General features: G+C 30.3%; 1 pseudogene; it reads left to right on the top strand.

The window, feature by feature from the left end:
* Positions 1–7,085: 7,085 nt before the first annotated feature.
* The window catches only part of LOC132935843 (ring canal kelch homolog), a 101,228-nt pseudogene continuing 87,626 nt past the window's right edge, over positions 7,086–20,687 (top strand).

Below are 20,687 nucleotides of genomic sequence, written 5' to 3'. Positions count from 1 at the left end.
ATTTCACTTTAATCAACTATTCTCATATATAATTCAAAAATGCTACGCGCGTGCATCAATTTCCTAGATCAGCCTATCGCCGTCTACTTTAATTTATTAGATCAGTCTCCGCTGTCTATCACAAAATACCATAAAATACTTAGGTCAGTCCCTGCTGCCTATCACAAAATATCATCAAATACTTAGGTCAGTCCCTGCTGCCTATCACAAAAAAATCTTAGATCGGTCCTTGCCGTCTATGTACCATAAAAATCCTAGATCAGTCTACAGCTGTCTATCATAAAATACGTATATAGTTCTTCCCAAGCTTGTTTCCTATTTTTTTTCTTTATCTATTTTTATTCGAATATTTTTCCCTAATATTTTACACCACCACCAAGTATAAAATAAACGCTGATATATATGTATCAACGTGAGACGTGCACTTCAAGCTATACAATCTTAATTTAATTATCTATCTTCACTTAATTAATATACTCACAACAACGATGTTGCCACTGCTGCGTTCATTTTCCTTGATTGTCTGCTGGCCCGTCTTGAATTGTTCGTTGATCCCGGAGTCGCCTTGGTTGATCAGACCTTAACTGTTACCTCCGTGGAGCTACTGACGTGGTGTAGCCGCTGCGTCGGTACTGGATCTCCGAAGTTGAATGTAGCCGCCTTGACTGCTAGACTCGCCTTTGGAAATTTAAATCCGCCGCTTCGACTGCTCGCCTCGTCTTTAACTCCTTGAACCTTCTTTGTTCAACTGCGCCAGTGTAATATACTCGGGAGCTTGGTACCTACTATCGTAGTACTGATAGTAGATAAGTGGCTGCCAAGATATTATAGATGCAGGTCGCAGACACTTTATTTGATGTTGTAGTCGTGGTTGATAATAAATAAAAGACAGTTGTTGTTTATTGTGAATTTTATTATATTGTTTGATAATTTTCTAAGTCCAAAATAATGCTCGTACAGAGTGGCGTGAAGGTAATTGCACTAATGGGTGGTAGTACACGTCTGAAAACAGGCCGATTCGGGCTCCCTTTTATATTAAGTTCCCCGTACCCCTTGCCTATAGATACTGTATCCCGTTCACGGATGTGGTTTGTGTGAACATCGTTCCAGCCCACGCCTTTTATGACTTCCAGTATAATTCTGTGTATTCGATTTGAGATAATCATTAATATTTTTTATATTGGATATCGTCACGTACAGCGTTGTACTAAAAATAATCATTCTACTGTTTTATATTTTGTACATTGTGGTATACAGAGCAATTATATTGTTCAGTGCGTTTCTTAAACAAGAACTAATAATGTAATATTATTTACTAACAGAAAGAACCCTTATTTCCGTTTCTATTATCCGATATATGCCGAATTACAGTATCTAAATTATAGTATAGTGTAATTATGTACCTGTGGAATTTGTTTTATTGTTAAGTAGTAACTTGCTTACTACAGGTACATATCAATATATTAAGACACAAAAGTCATACTTACAAAATACATAGTCGCAATTACGTAGATGCATTTAAACATTCCAATCCATCCACCCTAAAAAGTATTTTCACCCCCGCCATCCCTCGTCAATTACTACTACAAAATTGTAATTCTTATTAAAATACATAGATCTAACTGTTTTATACAGCTCAAAGGATTACTCGACAACATACACAAAATTATATATTTATGACACATAATATTATGAATTTGTGTAACTAGTAGGTATACTGACTAAGGAGAATAGAGGATATCGACTCTGAGGGTCTTAAACGTCGTCTTTGAGTATATAGTTTGGTCACTAAATGCAAAAATTATACTATCCTATTTCGACTTCACTGTTTATATACCTACTACATTTATTTTAATGTTTGAAATAATACAACATTTAATCTAATATTGTTTAAACTGCCGCCTTTTCACATTTGGATGTCACCACCGACATTTCCGCGTGATACCGCACGATAACACGGTGATTCCCGAACTTTAGACTTCATAATCTGGACGGCTCGGACGTCGTCTCCGCGACGCCAGTCATTTTTCTGCGTTCCACGGTGCCGATGTACAACGGCCTGTGCGTTTTGCGTTACACTCGTGACTGCCGTGGCATTTCGTGTTGATTCCACGTGGTGCGTTTGCAACTTGCAAGTACTTACATCGTTCGAGTCGATATAATATTATGCGTTATTTTTCGTCGTGTTCCGATCGCCGTTTGGACGATTTGATTCGGCTGTACATTGGTACATAATATTATTGTGCCTCAATCCGGCAACCGCGTGTGCGACGCGACTAAATCACCGCTCACGGAACAATTTGTACTCGTTGGTGAGTGGGCCTATGCCAATACATATTCGAGTGCGTATACCGTGTCGGTTTGATAGCACTAAAATTTTGAACGTGATCCGTTAAAAATTAAATAAGTACTCGTCGCCGCCGCAGCCGTGACGTCATTGTGCCGCCGCAATCAGCAGCTGGGGTCACCGTCCTATCATCTGCCGCCGCCGCCGACGTTTTCATTATCGTAACACATCAACGACTATCAGTTATCACTGACATCGCCGCCGTGGTATCGTTATCAATTATTATTGTTTTGTGTTTTGCAATAAATTGTCATAAAGACATATCATTATTGTTTATGATCGTAATTATTATTATTGTAGTAAGCCAGTTACTACTTAACAACACCATTGTAATATAATAGTAATTATACTATACTATAGATTAGCTATACTGTAATTCGGCATATATCGGATAATAGAAACGGAAATAAGGGTTCCTTCTGTTTATTAAATAATATTAAATTTTAATGTCTTGTTTGAGAAACGGATATTAGGAACTCATTGAACCATATAATTGCTCTGTATACCACACTGTTCAATATATAAAAATATGAAACAGTAGAATGATTATTTTGATTACAACACTGTACGCAACGATAGTCATTATAAAAAATATTAAAATTAAATTAAAAATGATTATATCAAATCAAATACACAGAATTATACTGGAAGTCATAAAATGCGTGGGCCGGAACGATGGTCACACACATCACATCCGTGAGTCGAGATACAGTAGCTATAGGCATGGGGTACGGGGAACCTCATATATAAGGGAGCCCGAATCGGCCTGTTTTCAGACGTGTACTACCACCCATTAGTGCAATTACCTTCACGCCACTCTGTACGAGCATATTTTGGACTTAGAAAAATTATCAACAATATAATAAAATTCACAATAAAACAACAACTGTCTTTTATTTATTATCAACCACGACTACAACATCAAACAAATTGTCTGCGACCCGCAACTATAATATCTCGGCAGCCACTTATCTGCTATTAGAACTACGATAGTAGGTACCAAGCTGTCGAGAACATTACATTATTCGCTGACCGTCAAAGAGAAGTCTTCACGGTCGCGACTCTGTGCAATATTTATTTATGTACATTATTATTAATTCAATTCCATACATTATACACTATCATTTAACGATCAAACTTTGTGTTAGAATTTAATATCAAAAGACCAGTGTCACATCACTCCCATACCGACGCGAGTCGTCGTGGCTTACCGCCATGTATCGTAGGAGTTACGTCGGCGCCAACAAATATATTTAAATTAAACACAAATATGCTTATACTTACTTTTCATTTAAATATATTAATTTTTGTGTAAAATAAAAACAACCGTGATATTTAAAAACAATTATAAATATAATAATATAACATATTTATATGTTTCATAACACTTATGTATATAATACGAACTCTACCTTACGTAACTGCTGATCGATACATTAATATTAAAACACACACACATAATTGCAAGGGCTATGACCAACACACACCATGGATTAGTAAAGCAGTTCACTATACACCTCAGATCTCAATACACACTACGACTATGTATGACTACGATACAGTCACATATTATAATAGAACATAGCTTAGGTATATTATATTTGCGAGTATTATTATTTGTCAGTGCTTAGTAGACAATAAACCATAATTATAACTGAAATGGAATCCTAGTAATTTAAATATATTATTTAAGATTCTGATATCTACATATCTGCCCCTAACCTATGGTATTTATATCTATAGGATCCTACGATTCACCCTGAATATATTATATTTAACTGCTCGTCCCCCCCGATCATGATACAAAGTTTTTTTATTTATTGGTAATAATGCTACATAAGGCTACACCACAGCCGTCTCAATCAACATTCGCCAAACATCCCGCACCAGCACCTACGCAATGTGAGACGTAGATTAATCTAATATTTATAGGAAATTAAATAATTTATATGAAACAAAAACACACGATATATAAAAAGTATTTTCAATTATTAAAATAATATTAATGTTTACAATAAATATTTACAAGGTTCTTACTTATCCATTAAATGGATTATAAAATTGTATCATTATCTGAGTAACATATATTTCTCGGTATTTCAACATCTTCTAGGTAATAATATATAAAAATTTATATGATGCCTCATCCATATTATATATCCAACGGTATATTAATTTTCATATCTCCTTTGTACTTTCGAACCAACGAATACATTATGTATCAAACAACGTCTTGATCAATTGTTATGTAACACATCTGAGAAAAACAACATTCATCAAGACTAGTCATGCATCGACATGTTTGTATGCTAATAAAACCTTAACTATTGTTAATCAACAATTGATATATTTTAAGAACGCATGAGAAACACATACATGTAAAAGCCATATCACTTGTGTAATATTTATTTTTTACATTATGTATCACACCTACCATATTATTATTACACATATACCCCTCTTGATCACTAATCCTTAATCATTACCTATCACTTATTCTTGATCCCTCGATCCTCTGATCTCGTGTTCTATATTTTTCATACCTGTGCATGAGAAAACACATACACGAACGCGCATACAACAACTTACATATTATCAATAACCTGACCGACATGTATATATATTATATATATTAATTCATGCATGTACACGGGAAAAACACACACCATTACCAGTCACAGTCACCACCAACGAAACCCTCCCGACTCGAGAAAAACATATTTTTTCACGCTTACATATGAGAAAACGCATGTGTGCTTGCACATCAACAACTTACATATCACTCAAGTGACCGATGCGTATATTTTATCAGCACATACGTACAACAGTCATATCACTTGTATAATATTTTATTTTACCATGTACATACACACAGACATATAACACCACCGCCATATATTATTTTATAAGTTATAATATCGGAAAATTAAGAACTATTAACAATATCTCTCATTTCAGCAGATACTTTATGCGGTTTATTACCTAAATTTAGAAATATACAATAACTAACGTCGCATCTGTAGTACCAATGTGCAATGTGCATACATGTGGGAACATACATACATTCTTGTTATTGTATGTTTACATACACAATACTATCAAGCTAACCTATCCTGAATAATATTGCAGATACTTATATTTTTAATCAATCATACATACATTGAAATATTGTATGAGATTACATTAGACTAAAATCATAGCTTATATATACATACATGGATTATAGGTATATACGAGAAAAAATAAATCTTTTTAACTGTTATTAACTACCAAATCACAAAAATACAAAAGTGGCCCCAGAATTCCAAAAACGCCTACATTTTAGTATTCAAAGTAAAATAATTACATTGTCCTGAGATATCACAGTAAAACGTGCTTCGGAAAAATAATTGAAATCCTCAAAAAAACTACTTCGGAATTGTTGACTTGTTTACAACAATATAATTGATATAAATTTAAATTATGGCTGTAATATATTATATTATGATTAATTTACACGATATTTATACGATAAACAATAGTATTATTATAATGCATATTTACAATAATTACAATAAAGTATATAAGTTCATGTTTGCTTGTCTTTAATATTTGAATTTATAATATGTAAGAAACATATTTCCAAATAAAATTAAATATAATAATATATATAATCCTCAGTATATCACAATACAACGTGCTTCGGAAAAATAATTGAAATCCTCAAAAAAACTACTTCGGAGAAGTAAAAAAGGCTTTCTGTGCGTAAGTTGAAGAGATTGGGAGAAAAGATAGAACTTTGGTGTTAATAAAGATGTGAAATCAATCTCAAAGTTCTGTGCTAAAAAGGGCCACGGTTGAAAAAATAGAATTTGGGGCTTAATAAAGAAGTGAAATCAATACTCAAATTATGTGCCTCAACTTGAAAAAATATCTTATTCAAAAAAATTTCAAGATGTTCAACTGTACAAACATTAAAAAAAAATATTAGCACAGAACGACGTGAATTACAGTTTGTCAACAAAAATTCATACTAATGAGAAAATTAGCACAAAGCGGCCTGAATTACAGATTATCAACAAAAATTCTAGTCAGACAGAATAACTCGTAAACAAGTCAACAACTTCGATTTATGGCTAATTCATCATTATTGTACGCCGTTCTGTGCTAATATTTTTTTTTAATGTTTAAACTTTTTTAAACTATAATAGATGACAGCGGAAACGAGAACACGTTCACACTGTACGGTTGTTATATGAAAATTTGAATGCGTGTTGTTGATGTTTTCAAAAGTACAAACTATAAGACAATATAACTTATAAGACAATTTTGATTTTTATTAGTTTTTTTAAATTATGGATGTCAATAAAAATGTATTGCTTGGTGAAAAACCTTGAAAATTTAATAGAAGGTTCCTCAAAAGTTGATAGTGTAAATAAGAAAAAAAAAAGTTGAGCATAAATCCATAGGAATTTTTATGAGCGTCTGAGGGTTTCGAATTTTTACAAAATTCGTCAAAATTCGGAAAACTTTAAATTATTTTGAATTAGAAATTCATAAATAAATTTCTTTTTATATCTAATAGTTTTGATAATTTATTTTATGATTCCTCATAAGTTTTCCGCATTCAATCATTGGTAGAAACAATAAGTTGGGTTACTTATAACTTAAATAGGTAGAAATAGGTAGAATACAATCTTCGAGATTTGTATACTTATATATTAATGGTATTGGTCTTATACCGGTGTTATTCGTAGTAATGATTAGTGATTCGACAACAGTTAATGTGGCCGTGAGTAACCCAGTATCCGTCACTACAATATACAATAAAAATGTTGAACCTTACCTACCAGAGCGTGAGATAAACCGTGATTCGCGCTCCTGCAGAACAACAAATATTTTTTCATCCAATCACATAATAAAACACATAATATCAAATAATGCTAAAGCGAGGAAAATGATTACGAAAAACTTAAATTTCAAATTAAATATGTAAAATAATATACATGGTAAAGTTCAGATATTTATTTGATCAGAGTATAAGATTTGATTTACAAAAAATGATACTCAAAACATATAAATAAAATAAAAATAATTCATGACAAACAGTCACAGACATCTATATATTACTAGATAGCGAACTCCCACCGTGAATCAATAACGCGTCAAGGTCGGGGGGCAATGGCATGGTATTTCATATGACAAATAAGATTAATTACGATTTATTTTGTATTGTATGTTATTGTTTCTAAACCTGTAGTTTTAAAAACAAAAAAAATATTTTATGTAAGTCATTTTACATTCACTATTTCATTTTACCATTAAAAACGATGTTGTATCTAATACATTTTGTGTAATTAATGAAATGTTTTGCTCCCCGAGAAAATGGCGGCCATCGATAGCTAAAAAAGAGTCAAAATGGCGAAGGCAACAATGTAAATTATATAGGAGTACTTATTTAGCTAGTATATATCTGTGCAAATAGTATATTATACTATAGGTATTGTATTATGCATTTGTATATAAATTGTTCGTGTGCGGCCAATCTGTGTATCGTTATAATATAAAAATCGAAAATATCTCATAACTATAAATAGCGTAACTTGTATGTGAACATTTTCTGTTAGAGGTAGAAAAACTTGTTGGGAACCTTCTATAAAAATATCTAATGTTATAGCTAAATATAAAAACAAAAACTTTTATGAATTTTTAAACAGAAAATTTTACATAATTCTTTTACAGAACTTTAATATTTGGTGAAAATGTTGAGTGTCTATAGCAGGTCTTGGAACCGTATCAAAGTCCAGAATTGACCGGGTTTGAACCGAAATCTTTTTGAAAATCTTGGGACCGGAACACTTACATACATTTTTTTTAGGAACCGAAACCAAAACCTATATTTTGATGTAGAGGTTATTTTGGTTTTTTTCGGTTCCAAAATACAATATATATTTTATCTATAGTAGTAGGTATAATATAGTTATAAACTTAATTATCACTATTTATTAGTAGGGCAGAGGACTTGTAGCATTTGCATATTTTTTTTGCACAGTCACAAAAATAGCAGAGTGCGAAACAAATGCGTTTCATGCTACCACAAAGCTAGTTTTGAAATTTTATTGTGCATATAAATGCATATTTTGCGTTTTTTTGGTTTTTAGAGCATATTTTGCGTTTTTTATGGTTTTTAGGGCATATTTTGCATTTTTTTGGTTTTTAGGGCAAATTTTTTCTTTTTTTATACTTTTAGATGCATATTTTAAATAATTTATAGGTTTACCAATATTTTTTCTTCAACGTTTTTATTTATTTATTTATACATCCAAAATAACGTTGATATTATCGACGATATTTCTCGAGATTTGCCGATCTAATGCCGCAATTTGTCGGGTTATTAATTAAATATATTATCAAATAATTAATTGTAAGTTGTTAAATAAAGTTGTAAATACAATTTTTTCATCAAAATAATAAGTACCAACAGAAAAATTCTTATTTTTTATTCAAAAATATCCACATTAAAAAAATGCATATTTTTTATACTCAAGTGCATATTTTGTATATTTAAATGCATATTTGGTGACTTTTTAGAGCTACAAGTCCTCCACCCTACTTATTAGTAATATCATATAATTGTAACGTTCCCCAGTCAATGAATAGAAGAATGAAGGTAAAAATGTAGAACTTGAAACGTTGCTTGTTAATTTAACTATTCAGTTATATTGCCATTTACCATGAATTACATCTGTTTTATACATATAATTAGTCCTTTATTTATATAATTTTACATATTACAATATTTGGGTATGGGAAACACCTTTTTCCCGTTAATAGTTATATAATACAAAAGGATTTAGTCGTTATTACAAAATAATGGATGGAACAGATAATTGAATTAGGCCCGCTCAAATAAGTGGCGTCTAATTACAATCTCTGTTTGGATTGAGCGAGGCCTAGGCAGGCGCGCTTGGGGGGACTTGTTTTATCCGAGGTGTCCTGAAAAGGACAATTTGTTTCACAATTTGAACCGTCTTTTGGTCGTTTACCTAAGTGTCGAATCCCCGTGTCTGTATTTTGTGAGACCCGCCTTCGCTGTCCTTCACGTTGGGCCAAATCTATGTCGCACGAATCTTATGGTGGCGCATCGAGTATCTGCATCGGAGTTCCGGCCTAAGCCATTCTCCGACGTCGGATATAACGAGAGGTTACCACTTAGTTAACTCCGTGGACAAAGATATATAGGCAACCGGCAATGTTCTGGAATTGTCGTTAGACCGTACGATCGATTTGGGGTGATACTCTGAGAGAGTTGCACACGGGATCGTACCGGTTGTTGTTCGCCGGTCGTGGCACTTGAACGCCATGGATCGGAGTCTTCAGTCTTCGTTGTAGTTTGGTCGAAGCTTGAATGAGGAATGAGAGTGTGTTGTTGCTATGCCAAATCTTGCTAGTATAAGTACTATTATCCGTACTAACTAGTAAACGTGTCTACTATCCGGTTGTCTGTTGTGTTTTCTCTCGTGATGGATTTGATGGTATCTCCGACGTTTTTGGGGTTACGACCATGGGGAAGGTAATGATGTCTTCGTCTTGACTTCCCCTATCCGTTGATGTGCTTTTGATGTTCATATGATGTATGGAAGTACTTGTAATTCCTTTTTAAGTCCAAAATGTGGTGTTTCACTCTCGTTCTGTCCTGTGATTGGTTGTACTCGTCCTACGCTGTGATTGGCTGTCGTAAATAATAGTTGTTGGCTCTAGCCTTTTTTGTAGTGATTATATTTTATGTCCTGTTACAAACTTGAGTTTAAAGTATAGTATAGTTACGTTTATTTAATTTATTTAACTGTTGTTGATATATAAAAATTATTCTAAGTCCAATTATACGACTAAAATCTAGCGAGATGTGACTATATAGTTCCTGATGACTGTTCCTAAGCTCGTCGGTTGCTCGTCTGATGAACGCTTGTCCATCAGCTCTCCTCGATGGTTCAGTCCCTGTCTCTACTTTACTCTGAATAACCATATATGGTAATCTCGCGGGATTGTCACGCGCTACGCCCACGGCAGGAAGTTGAACTTATATATATGTTGTTGTACATGTGTGGCATTTTTATTCTATATCACACACGATCTATATGGACATTTTATGCGAGTTATTTATATAAGTAGTCATATATATATTGACGCACGCTGTTCATGGTCACGCTCGATATTCGTTGTACTACTACACACGCAGCGCATACGCTATTATTGTTATTAATGTTACGCGGCGCGTACTATATACGATTACGTATACACTTTGATCTACTGCCTAGAAAGGTGTTATATTTTAGGTAATTGGGTAAATAGTCACAGCTCGCTACATAATTATAGAATCATAGTTCTATAAAAGTTTATCAATACTAAGAAATAAGAATATTATTATCTGTAGAACAGAATATTGTCATAAAACAAATTCCAAAAATCCAAATTCTAATAAATGTCTATGTAATCTATAACAAGCCCGGTAACTACCAGCGTTCAATTATTATTAAATCGCAAATCATTAGTAATGCTTATTATAAACTGTACAATTTATAATGATGCATAGTTGGACATATCCTTTAACAATATGCTGTACGGGATGTCGGGATGACGTAACAACTGATGCGCAATATTAATGTTTAATGTTAATCCGCTTTTGAAAATTTCCCGAAGAGAGTACGTTTTTAGAAGCGTATTTGAATTTTCATTCTAGACTTTTTATTTCTTACAGTCCTTCTAGATCTAACAATAGGTAAGTCTTGATGGCAAGGCATGGCCATATTAGGTACCTATTCCCTGCATTTTGCTTAAGCATAAAGTGTTGGCCGGCGTATTGTATAGGCAAAATAGGTACATTACTGCAGTGTTCAATATTATAATAAATTATCAATAATTGTTACATTTTAGCACGTCATAATTTCGTTCGTCGATAGAATATGATTGTGCACAAAACAAACCACACTGTACCCCGCCGTAAATACCTAAATACACTTTACTTTATTTAAAAATAATAATGAAATTTCAAAAAAATAAAGAAAAAATAAACTACATTACTTAAATTAATGTTTTTACAATTAAAATTTATCTAAAAAACAGATTTACAAATTGGCTATTTTAAATTGCTCAACAAAAATTTATATCAGACTTAAATTTTTAATTTCTGTATTAATAAATGAAAAATGTTATACTTATGTGCAGACCAAGCGTATTTTTATAGTTGCCTACTATTGTAATAATGGTTTAATAAAACTCTTGAGGGCTGTCATTTGGTTGGTTATTACTTATTTTTCAAAACTAAAACATAATTTGAAAAATTGTAATGTAAAATGTATCGTAACTATTCCGCGGTATGAGAGACAAAGGTATGGATGAATACTCATTGAATTCAGTAGGTAAGTGAAGACTATATGGATCTAGTCGTTTTAGCAAAATATATCACGCTTGATTCATCTTTTCAGGTTATCTCCAATCTAAAATTGAAAGACAGCCGGGAACGCCAGAAAAACTCCATTTCTATTTAGGTCAACTTAGTTTAAATTTTAAAAACAAATTTAAAAACATTTAGTTTACAACTTTTTAATCTGAAGTTTATGAGATAAATATAACAATAATAACCACTTTAATTCAGGTTTATTGAGACAAGATGTAATAACAATTAGTTTACATTCTTTAAAAATGGTTGTTGAAATATATAACAAAATTACAATATTATGTATTGACTTTAATATTGTTGATGTTCATATAAAGAGGATAAATACGCCACCGTCGTCCAAATATCACTTCATAGTTTGGAACACCGGTCTTATAACATAGTTCTGGACGGAAAGCACGATTGCTTGAATTAGATTCAAATAAAACTGAAACAATCTACCTTTCGCTACCTACCTAGACCCGGGGAATAAGGAAAAAGATACAGACTGAGGCTAGCGACAGAAAATTTAAAAAAGTAAGAAAGGTCAATTAATATTATTTTCAGTATTTATTATCACGTAGATACATCAAACCTCACATGGATTCCAAGCTTTTCCTGTTAAAATTACAATATATTAATATATACTGAAAGAAATAATATTGGCCTTATTGTCACTAGCCTCAGTCATTACCCTTTTCTTTTTTCCCCGGCTCTAAGTTGTGAAAGGTAGGTTGTTTCAGTTTCATTTGAATCTACTTTAATCAATCGTGCTTTCCTTCCAGAACTATGTTTTAAGACCAGTGTTCCAATCAATGATGTGATATATTTTGGACGATGGTGACGTACGTTATACACTCGAATCTGCACTGAATCGTCTTCAGTTTGAACAATAGTTGTCTTGTCATGTAACTATTTTACATCAAATCTACATACAATCCAATGTTCTGTTTTTCCACTACATCTTTATAAATGTTCAGCTCTTCGCCATTGTCTAGTTTATTAGTGTTCTCATTGTTCACCTGATAATAATAAAAATAAACAGTTAAATTTGATATGTACCTATAAATGAAAATAATAGCACTACAATTTCCTACTTACAGTACTTGGATTTTCACGTTTACAGAAATTGGAGTTCAAACTGGAACAAATTTTTCATTATTATAATATGAATACAAAAAATTTTCTGGATAATAATTAGGTACATTAAAAAAATATATGAAATTAATATTTTTTAACAACTTAATTTGGAATTTAGGATTTGATATTTTTGATTTTCGATTCTGAGTGGAGAATTTGTTGGCTTTACAATAATATATTTTTTTTAATTATGAGGGATGAATGTATTAGTTCTACAATAAGGTTTGTTTTTTAATATTTTTTTTTCATGTGTGTCGGTCATCATATTTTGGGGTACCTACTGACTAAAAAATCTTTTAGATTTTTTTACTTCAGCATACGAAAATGGTCTATTTGCTACTTTAGGGAGGGGTAAAAAGTAAATGATTCCCAGTAACATTCAAAGGCGTCAAGAGAAACAAAAACTATCCACCACAGTATTAACTGTTGTCTGGAAAGTTTTATAAGAAAGTTTGACGTCTGAACTGTCGTATTCACGTATGGCATTCACACAGTATGTCTTTTATGAATTTTTGAAAAAAAATAAATATGTTATTATATCCCAAGGCTGGTCAAGTTAATAATTTATTTTACTCAGTTAAGTTAAGTTAATATGCATCAATAACAAAAAGTTAAAAGTTAAAAGTAAATTTAACTATAGGTGAACTCAGTTAAGTTAAAAGTTAATGCACACTTTTTGTTAACTTTTTATTAAGTTAAAAAAAAGTTAATTTGTTTACACAACGCTAGCGTGCCTAATTTACTTCCAACCCAAAACTAAATTATAGGCATAGTGTTTATACTGTATACAGTATTTCCATATAAGTTAAATTCAAATGATATAAATTTTTAACTTTAAACAATTCATGGTAAATATTTTTTGACATGAAAACAAAATAGTCTGAAATAACGAAATATAATTAAATTAAAAACAAAATAAATTAATTTAACTTTTTTCTTAAAATTAAAAATGAATTCTATAATTTCACGTTAATTAAAAAATAAATGTAGTAAGTTAACAGTTAAGTTAATGAGAAGACAAAAGTAACTAGTCAGGTTAAAAAGTTAAAATAAAATTAACTTTTTAAGTTTTAACTTAACTTTAACTTTTTAACTCGTTAAATCCCAGCCTTGATTATATCTATCGTAATAATAGGTATATATAATATATTTATATATGTTTTTTCATAACATACATTGTATATTGTTATATGGTACCTTTTAAGTCAATATTCTGACGTATTGTAGAACGATGTCGGTGTGAATAGGTATTAGTGAAATAAGAAACTAAAATAGAATATTATGTAGGATAAGTTATAAGTTATAACTATTATTAGCTTCTCATATCTCAATAATATCTTAATTAACTCTATTGGTCTACTAGGTATCGAAACGTGCATGTAGGTACTATCAAAAGAGATAAAGAACAATTTAATTTGGTGCAAATTTACAATCCATATTTTTAACTACCTGTGATGGTGCAAATTACATAATTCAATCAAATTTCCATATTACATTACACAAGTTTGATAAATATTGTAAAGCAAATAATGCATACACTATAACACTACGTACAGTCTATAAGTTCAGTGTGAGTTGTAATAATTTTGAGATAAGACACGGCACAGAAATTAAAACCATATTCTTTTCGAAAACAATGAAATCTGAAGTAGATTAATAAATACTAGGTAGTCGCATAAATATTTCATTTATTAACATACCTTTGGGTTTTTAGACTCATATTTTCCCCATCCTCGCGATCATCAGACGCTCATCTACCTTACTAAAAATGGTCGTGATCTGTGCAAAACGAACATCGCCATGCCGATTTGGGTTTATCCACATCCAAAGCTGCAGGAGGTTGAAGACATTGCAAATGATAACCTCGATCGCACGTTTAATAAATAGGTACGTCATCTGAGTATAAAACAAATTTAACACCACTATTTTTGTTTTAATTTAAATTGTACACTTACAAAATACTTCAGACATTGAACGCGATGGAATTTCATAGCACGTTCTACAGTCTTGACAAAATCATCAGGTTCCGAAAGTTAGCACAGTGGTCAAAAAGGCCGCATTTAATAATTGCTAAACAAGACGGATACAACGATGGTCACAATCGCCCGTGCACTGTATTACGGTAACGGTTCCACTTCACCGAATTTGTTTTTGGCCGATGGACTCAAACAATCAGCACAGATATTCCCAGGAGCCTGTTGAAATCACAATAAATTAATAAATAATGTCTACCATGATAATTGACCTTTATATTACTTTGTTCAATTTTTGGTCACCTCGTTATCTACAAGTGAACTAAAACCACGAACATTACGCTATCGTGTTTCATTTGACACATTTTCGTTCAGCATGATGTCTAGATATGATACCCAGACGGACAATGCAGTTATTATGGAGTGAAAGATGAGACGTTTCGATTCAGTTGGATTAACAAAAATCGATTTCTCATGTAACAATTTTCTTATTTTATTGTAATTAAAAAACAAATGACTGTAGATACTTGAAAATTTCACTGAATGTTTATATTAGCATTTTCTATACACCATAAAATTTTGAAAATCTGTTTACGGACAATGTCAGTTTTCAATTTTTTTAGTTTTTTTTTTCTATAAATATCAATAAAATTTTATTTGTTGGGTAAAAAAGCGTGACCATTTAATATAAGGCTTCTGATATATCGTTCTAATAGCAGTTGAAAAATATTAAAAATACATATGCACAATTTTTTTTATAAGCATTTAAAGCTCAAATTTTGACAACATTTATCAAATTTATAATTTATTAATTATTTTGTAGTTAAAAATGTATAAAATGTTTAACTTTTATGGCTAAGGATTGAAAATTTAAAACAAGGCTCCACGTAAATAGGTTATATATAAATTACTTTATTCACAATAATATCATCAAATATACTTGATAATAGCATAGGCTGACTGACCGTTTTCGCTCATAATCGTTTTTCTTATACAATGATATTATATCATTGAATTCAAATTTAACACCATCCATTACAGTGAGCCACTTGTAACCTACTGTACAGCAGAGCAACATCCACTTATCCACCTTTTTTTTTTTTCATTGCATATACAATATAATTGTGCCTGTGTATCTTTAATATTTGATGAACTATAAAGCGACTATTGGCGAACATTGCGTTATATTTTCAAGATATTTTACCAGGTGGAACCCATAAGTTTTTATCGACAGTAATTTAAACAATTTTACAAAATTTGAACATTTTTTATGGCTATAATAATAGCTAAAAAAGAGTCAAAATGGCGAAGGCTTGAAATTGTATATATGAAATTTATACCAAGTTTGTCGGACAAACATTGTGACACGGGATTTTCATATAGGTATAAGATAGCTGACCCGGCAATGCTATTGCCATGAATTCGAAACAATTATAAAATTTTACCAACAAATTTGTTATTTCATTTCTTATATAACAATATTAAAACTCGCTACCGTATAGATTTAAATATTTGTAAATGTAAATTATATGTATAGTTTTAACAACAATTTCAAAAATTATAATTTTAACACATACACAATCGTCAAGGTTACACCGTCGGGTTACTAAATAATAGGACATTATAAAGAAGGTTTTGATATTATTTTAATGAGTTTCTTAAGATCATAACTACAAAACAAAAACCATTAAATTTATTGAGACAGAACTTCCCTGTAAACGATATTTTATGTCATTTTATTTTTTGGTAGCAATCTGATAGTCAAACTAGTTGGTACTTCAAGAGGTCAAAATCCCTAATATTTTTCAAAGGCCCTAAGAAAAAAAAAAAAATTAAAATAGGACTTTTTTCGCAAAGTTAGTTTTCGACAAAATTGGTTTTGGTTATTATTGTTTTTATTTATTTTTATCTATAAATATTTACTATCAATTCAATTTTATTTATTGGGACAATAAACTTGCAAATATAATACTCAGACATTGTTACAAAATTAGTATAAAAATATTAAAAATACATGAGCAAGATTTTTCCTTATAAGCATAAAGTTCAAATTTCGACTAAATTTATCAAATTGAAAATGTACAAATTATTTTGTAGATCAAAATTTAAATTAATAACCAATTAAGGATTAAAAATTGAAATCAAGAGTCCACGTAAGTTGTTAATACAGTAACCAAAAAATGTAAAAATATATAAACATACTGTTTTATTGTTATTTTAAGTTCAAGTTTGGACGAAATTAGATATTTAAAGTTTAAACGAAGAAGAACGATTTTAGTTTTGTGTTTTAATTTGAAAATATTATTCGGGGGTACTTGATACTTCTAAAGTATATTAGTATATACAATATGTGATAACAAACAAATAATAATGATCGTAAAAAATCTTTTAGCATTAAATTATATAGATTTGACTACACGTAAACTCTAAAGACAGAGATTTTTTATTTATTTACTCATATGTGTTGAAGTATAAATATGTTTATATTTACGATCTAAATGGTGATATTTATGACAACTATATAGAAATATAATATTTATCATAATATGGTTTTATCTAATATGATTTATATTTGAAAATCTGCTGATTTTTAATATGAATATGGAGTTTGTATATATTTTTGTTGGAAATATGATATTATTATACAAATCTGTATACCTATCAATTATTAAGAGTAAAGTCGAATACAGTAAAAGCTATATTTATTATTTATAGTATGAATATTCAATATATATTATACCTATACAAAATCAAACTACGACTAATTATTTAATATCTACTAGACATGTTAAGATATATCCTTAATTGTGATGGCAATATACACGCGTTACACATTATTTATAAAGTAAATAAAATAGTGTATAAAATAATTATGTATCTAGTCTAAAAACATAAAATAAATTCCTAGTATTTTGAGTAAATGAGTGTTAATTGATGGATATAAGATATAATTTGTACCTACCCACCTATCATATGATTTATTATAATATAAGCGATCGGGTATGGTTCCAGCATAAATACTCTCATATATTTAACGATCATTGGAGACAAATATCTATATGATTTATATGTTACGTTGATGGAAAATCAAAAAAATATAGTGTTCTTATATTTAATCAGAAAATCAATGCTTTATTCTTGACCGAGGTGTTATAGGTTTGTGCATTTCGAGAAAGGTATAGTGATGCAAATTAGTGAACATTTTAATGATAGTATAGGTGTTATATTATATAGCTGATGACTGTGGCTCTAAGAATACAGTTTTTAAGATATTTAAACTAAAATAATAATTTTAAGCAAAGGTAAATATGAATGTACCAGTTTTTAAAGACAAAATATTAGTTATATATATATATATTTTCAGTGAGATTATGATAATTATGATTGAACTTATGGAAAGTTTACATGTTTTAACATAATATAATGTATGAGCCATAAAACTTGATGTAATCTCATATTAGAATGTAGATTGGAGAGATGTAAGTCAGCCATTTAGAACTGAAATGTTTTGCTATAGTGTAGGTTTGTATATAATATCAAATTCGATATGATTGATGGATTAATTTGCAAACTAGTTATATGTTATTATTAATATCTTAGACATGATCTTGATGTGGAAATGATATTTTTACCGATTTTCACTAAAAAATTATGATTTTTTCAAATATATATCAAGATAACAATTTAAATAGTCAACGAAAACATACAAAACATGCATACATTAGATTTGCAGCATTAATTATTTATAAACTTTATGAAAATTCTTATTAACAATAAGTAAAATGTAATATATATACATTATAGTACAGATATTTAGATAATATACAGTACAAAAATGTAATATGTTAAGTTTTAATTTAATTGTTAATCATTAATAGATTGCAAACCAAGTAAATAAGTTTTTGGGAAGTAAGACAAATTTGACGTTATTCGCAGTTATAATAGTAATTACAAATTTATACTACATAGTAAAAGAGATAGGTTCTGTAAAACATGTCATTCCATGGACAAGTGGCCAAAAGAGAATTCTGAAATCCAACGGATATGAATCTAAAATATACATAAACAGCTGTCATACTCCCAGTTTATTTCAAGGCCCACATAGTCTCTGCAGGTACCTATGACGTTTTCGTAATTTTAACTATCAAAATAAATAATAATAACACGTTCTAGGTTTTTAGAGAAGAAATGTCATGTGATATTAAGTTATAAACAGATGACGTTGTAAAAGTGTATGTACATAGAGTTGTTTTATTATCAGCTAGTCCATCGTTCCGTTCGATATTCACCAGTTTTCTTGAAAGTGTTGGAGATGTTGTAAATTTAAGAGAATTCGACTCCTAGGTCTTACAACGCTTGGTAGATTATATTTATAGTGGTGAAATCATGGTCACCGAACGAAACGTATTGGTATGTGTATAATATAAATATTCAATTGTTGATAGTCATAGGCTATGTGTCAAATATTTGTATGTGGTGAAGAAATGCTACACAATATTGATTTTTATGTGGTATTTTCGGTATACCTACCATATACCTACCATTGTGTTTTTATTGTTACACAGTTTTTGTAAGCTTTATTAAATTTTACTCTGTCTGTAAATAGTATTGATATTATAATAATGATTTTCTGAATAGTGGTTAAAGATGATGAATTCCTATCTCTGTCTTCTGAACAAATGATTAATCTAATATCTCGTGATGACATTAGTTTTCCATTTGAAGAAAAAGTATGCCTCATTAAATGTGTAATTGTTGTATTTAATTATTGTTGAGAAATCAACTTACTTATGCGTTTTGCGAGGAATATAATTGAATCGTATGATTCACAAATACTAATAACAGGGTGATTGGTGTTTGGGAAGGTGATATAACTTATTAATAATGTAACTTTTTGCATTATTTAATAGTTTTTGGCAGCTTATTAAATTAATAACTTAATTTCACAGCTAATTCTAAAGGTTAGATTAGTACCTAAGGATTTATATGCATTTTAAATTGTAAAATATGCATGTAAAAATGAAAGAAAAAAATTTAAATAGTCAAGAAAAACATACAAAACATGCATACATTAGATTTGCAGCATTAATTATTTATAAACTTTATTAAAATTCTTATTAACAATAAGTAAAATGTAATATATATACATTATAGTACAGATATTTAGATAATATACAGTACAAAAATGTAATATGTTAAGTTTTAATTTAATTATTAATCATTAATAGATTGCAAACCAAGTAAATAAGTTTTTGGGAAGTAAGACAAATTTGACGTTATTCGCAGTTATAAAAGTTATTACAAATTGATACTACATATAGTAAAAGAGATAGGTTCTGTAAAACGTGTCATACCATGGACAAGTGGCCAAAAGAGAGTTCTGAAATCCAACGGATATGAATCTAAAATATACATAAACAGCTGTCATACTCCCAGTTTATTTCAATGCCCACATAGTCTCTGCAGGTACCTATGACGTTTTCGTAATTTTAACTATCAAAATAAATAATAATAACACGTTCTAGGTTTTTAGAGAAGAAATGTTATGTGATATTAAGTTATAAACAGATGACGTTGTAAAAGTGTATGTACATAGAGTTGTTTTATTATCAGCTAGTCCATCGTTCCGTTCGATATTCACCAGTTTTCTTGAAAGTGTTGGAGATGTTGTAAATTTAAGAGAATTCGACTCCTAGGTCTTACAACGCTTGGTAGATTATATTTATAGTGGTGAAATCATGGTCACCGAACGAAACGTATTGGTATGTGTATAATATAAATATTCAATTGTTGATAGTCATAGGCTATGTGT

Source organism: Metopolophium dirhodum, chromosome 1, assembly GCF_019925205.1.
Source record: "Metopolophium dirhodum isolate CAU chromosome 1, ASM1992520v1, whole genome shotgun sequence".
Lineage (NCBI taxonomy): Eukaryota > Metazoa > Arthropoda > Insecta > Hemiptera > Aphididae > Metopolophium > Metopolophium dirhodum.
Note: the sequence above shows the minus strand (reverse complement) of the source record. Positions and strands in the feature narration are given on the sequence as shown.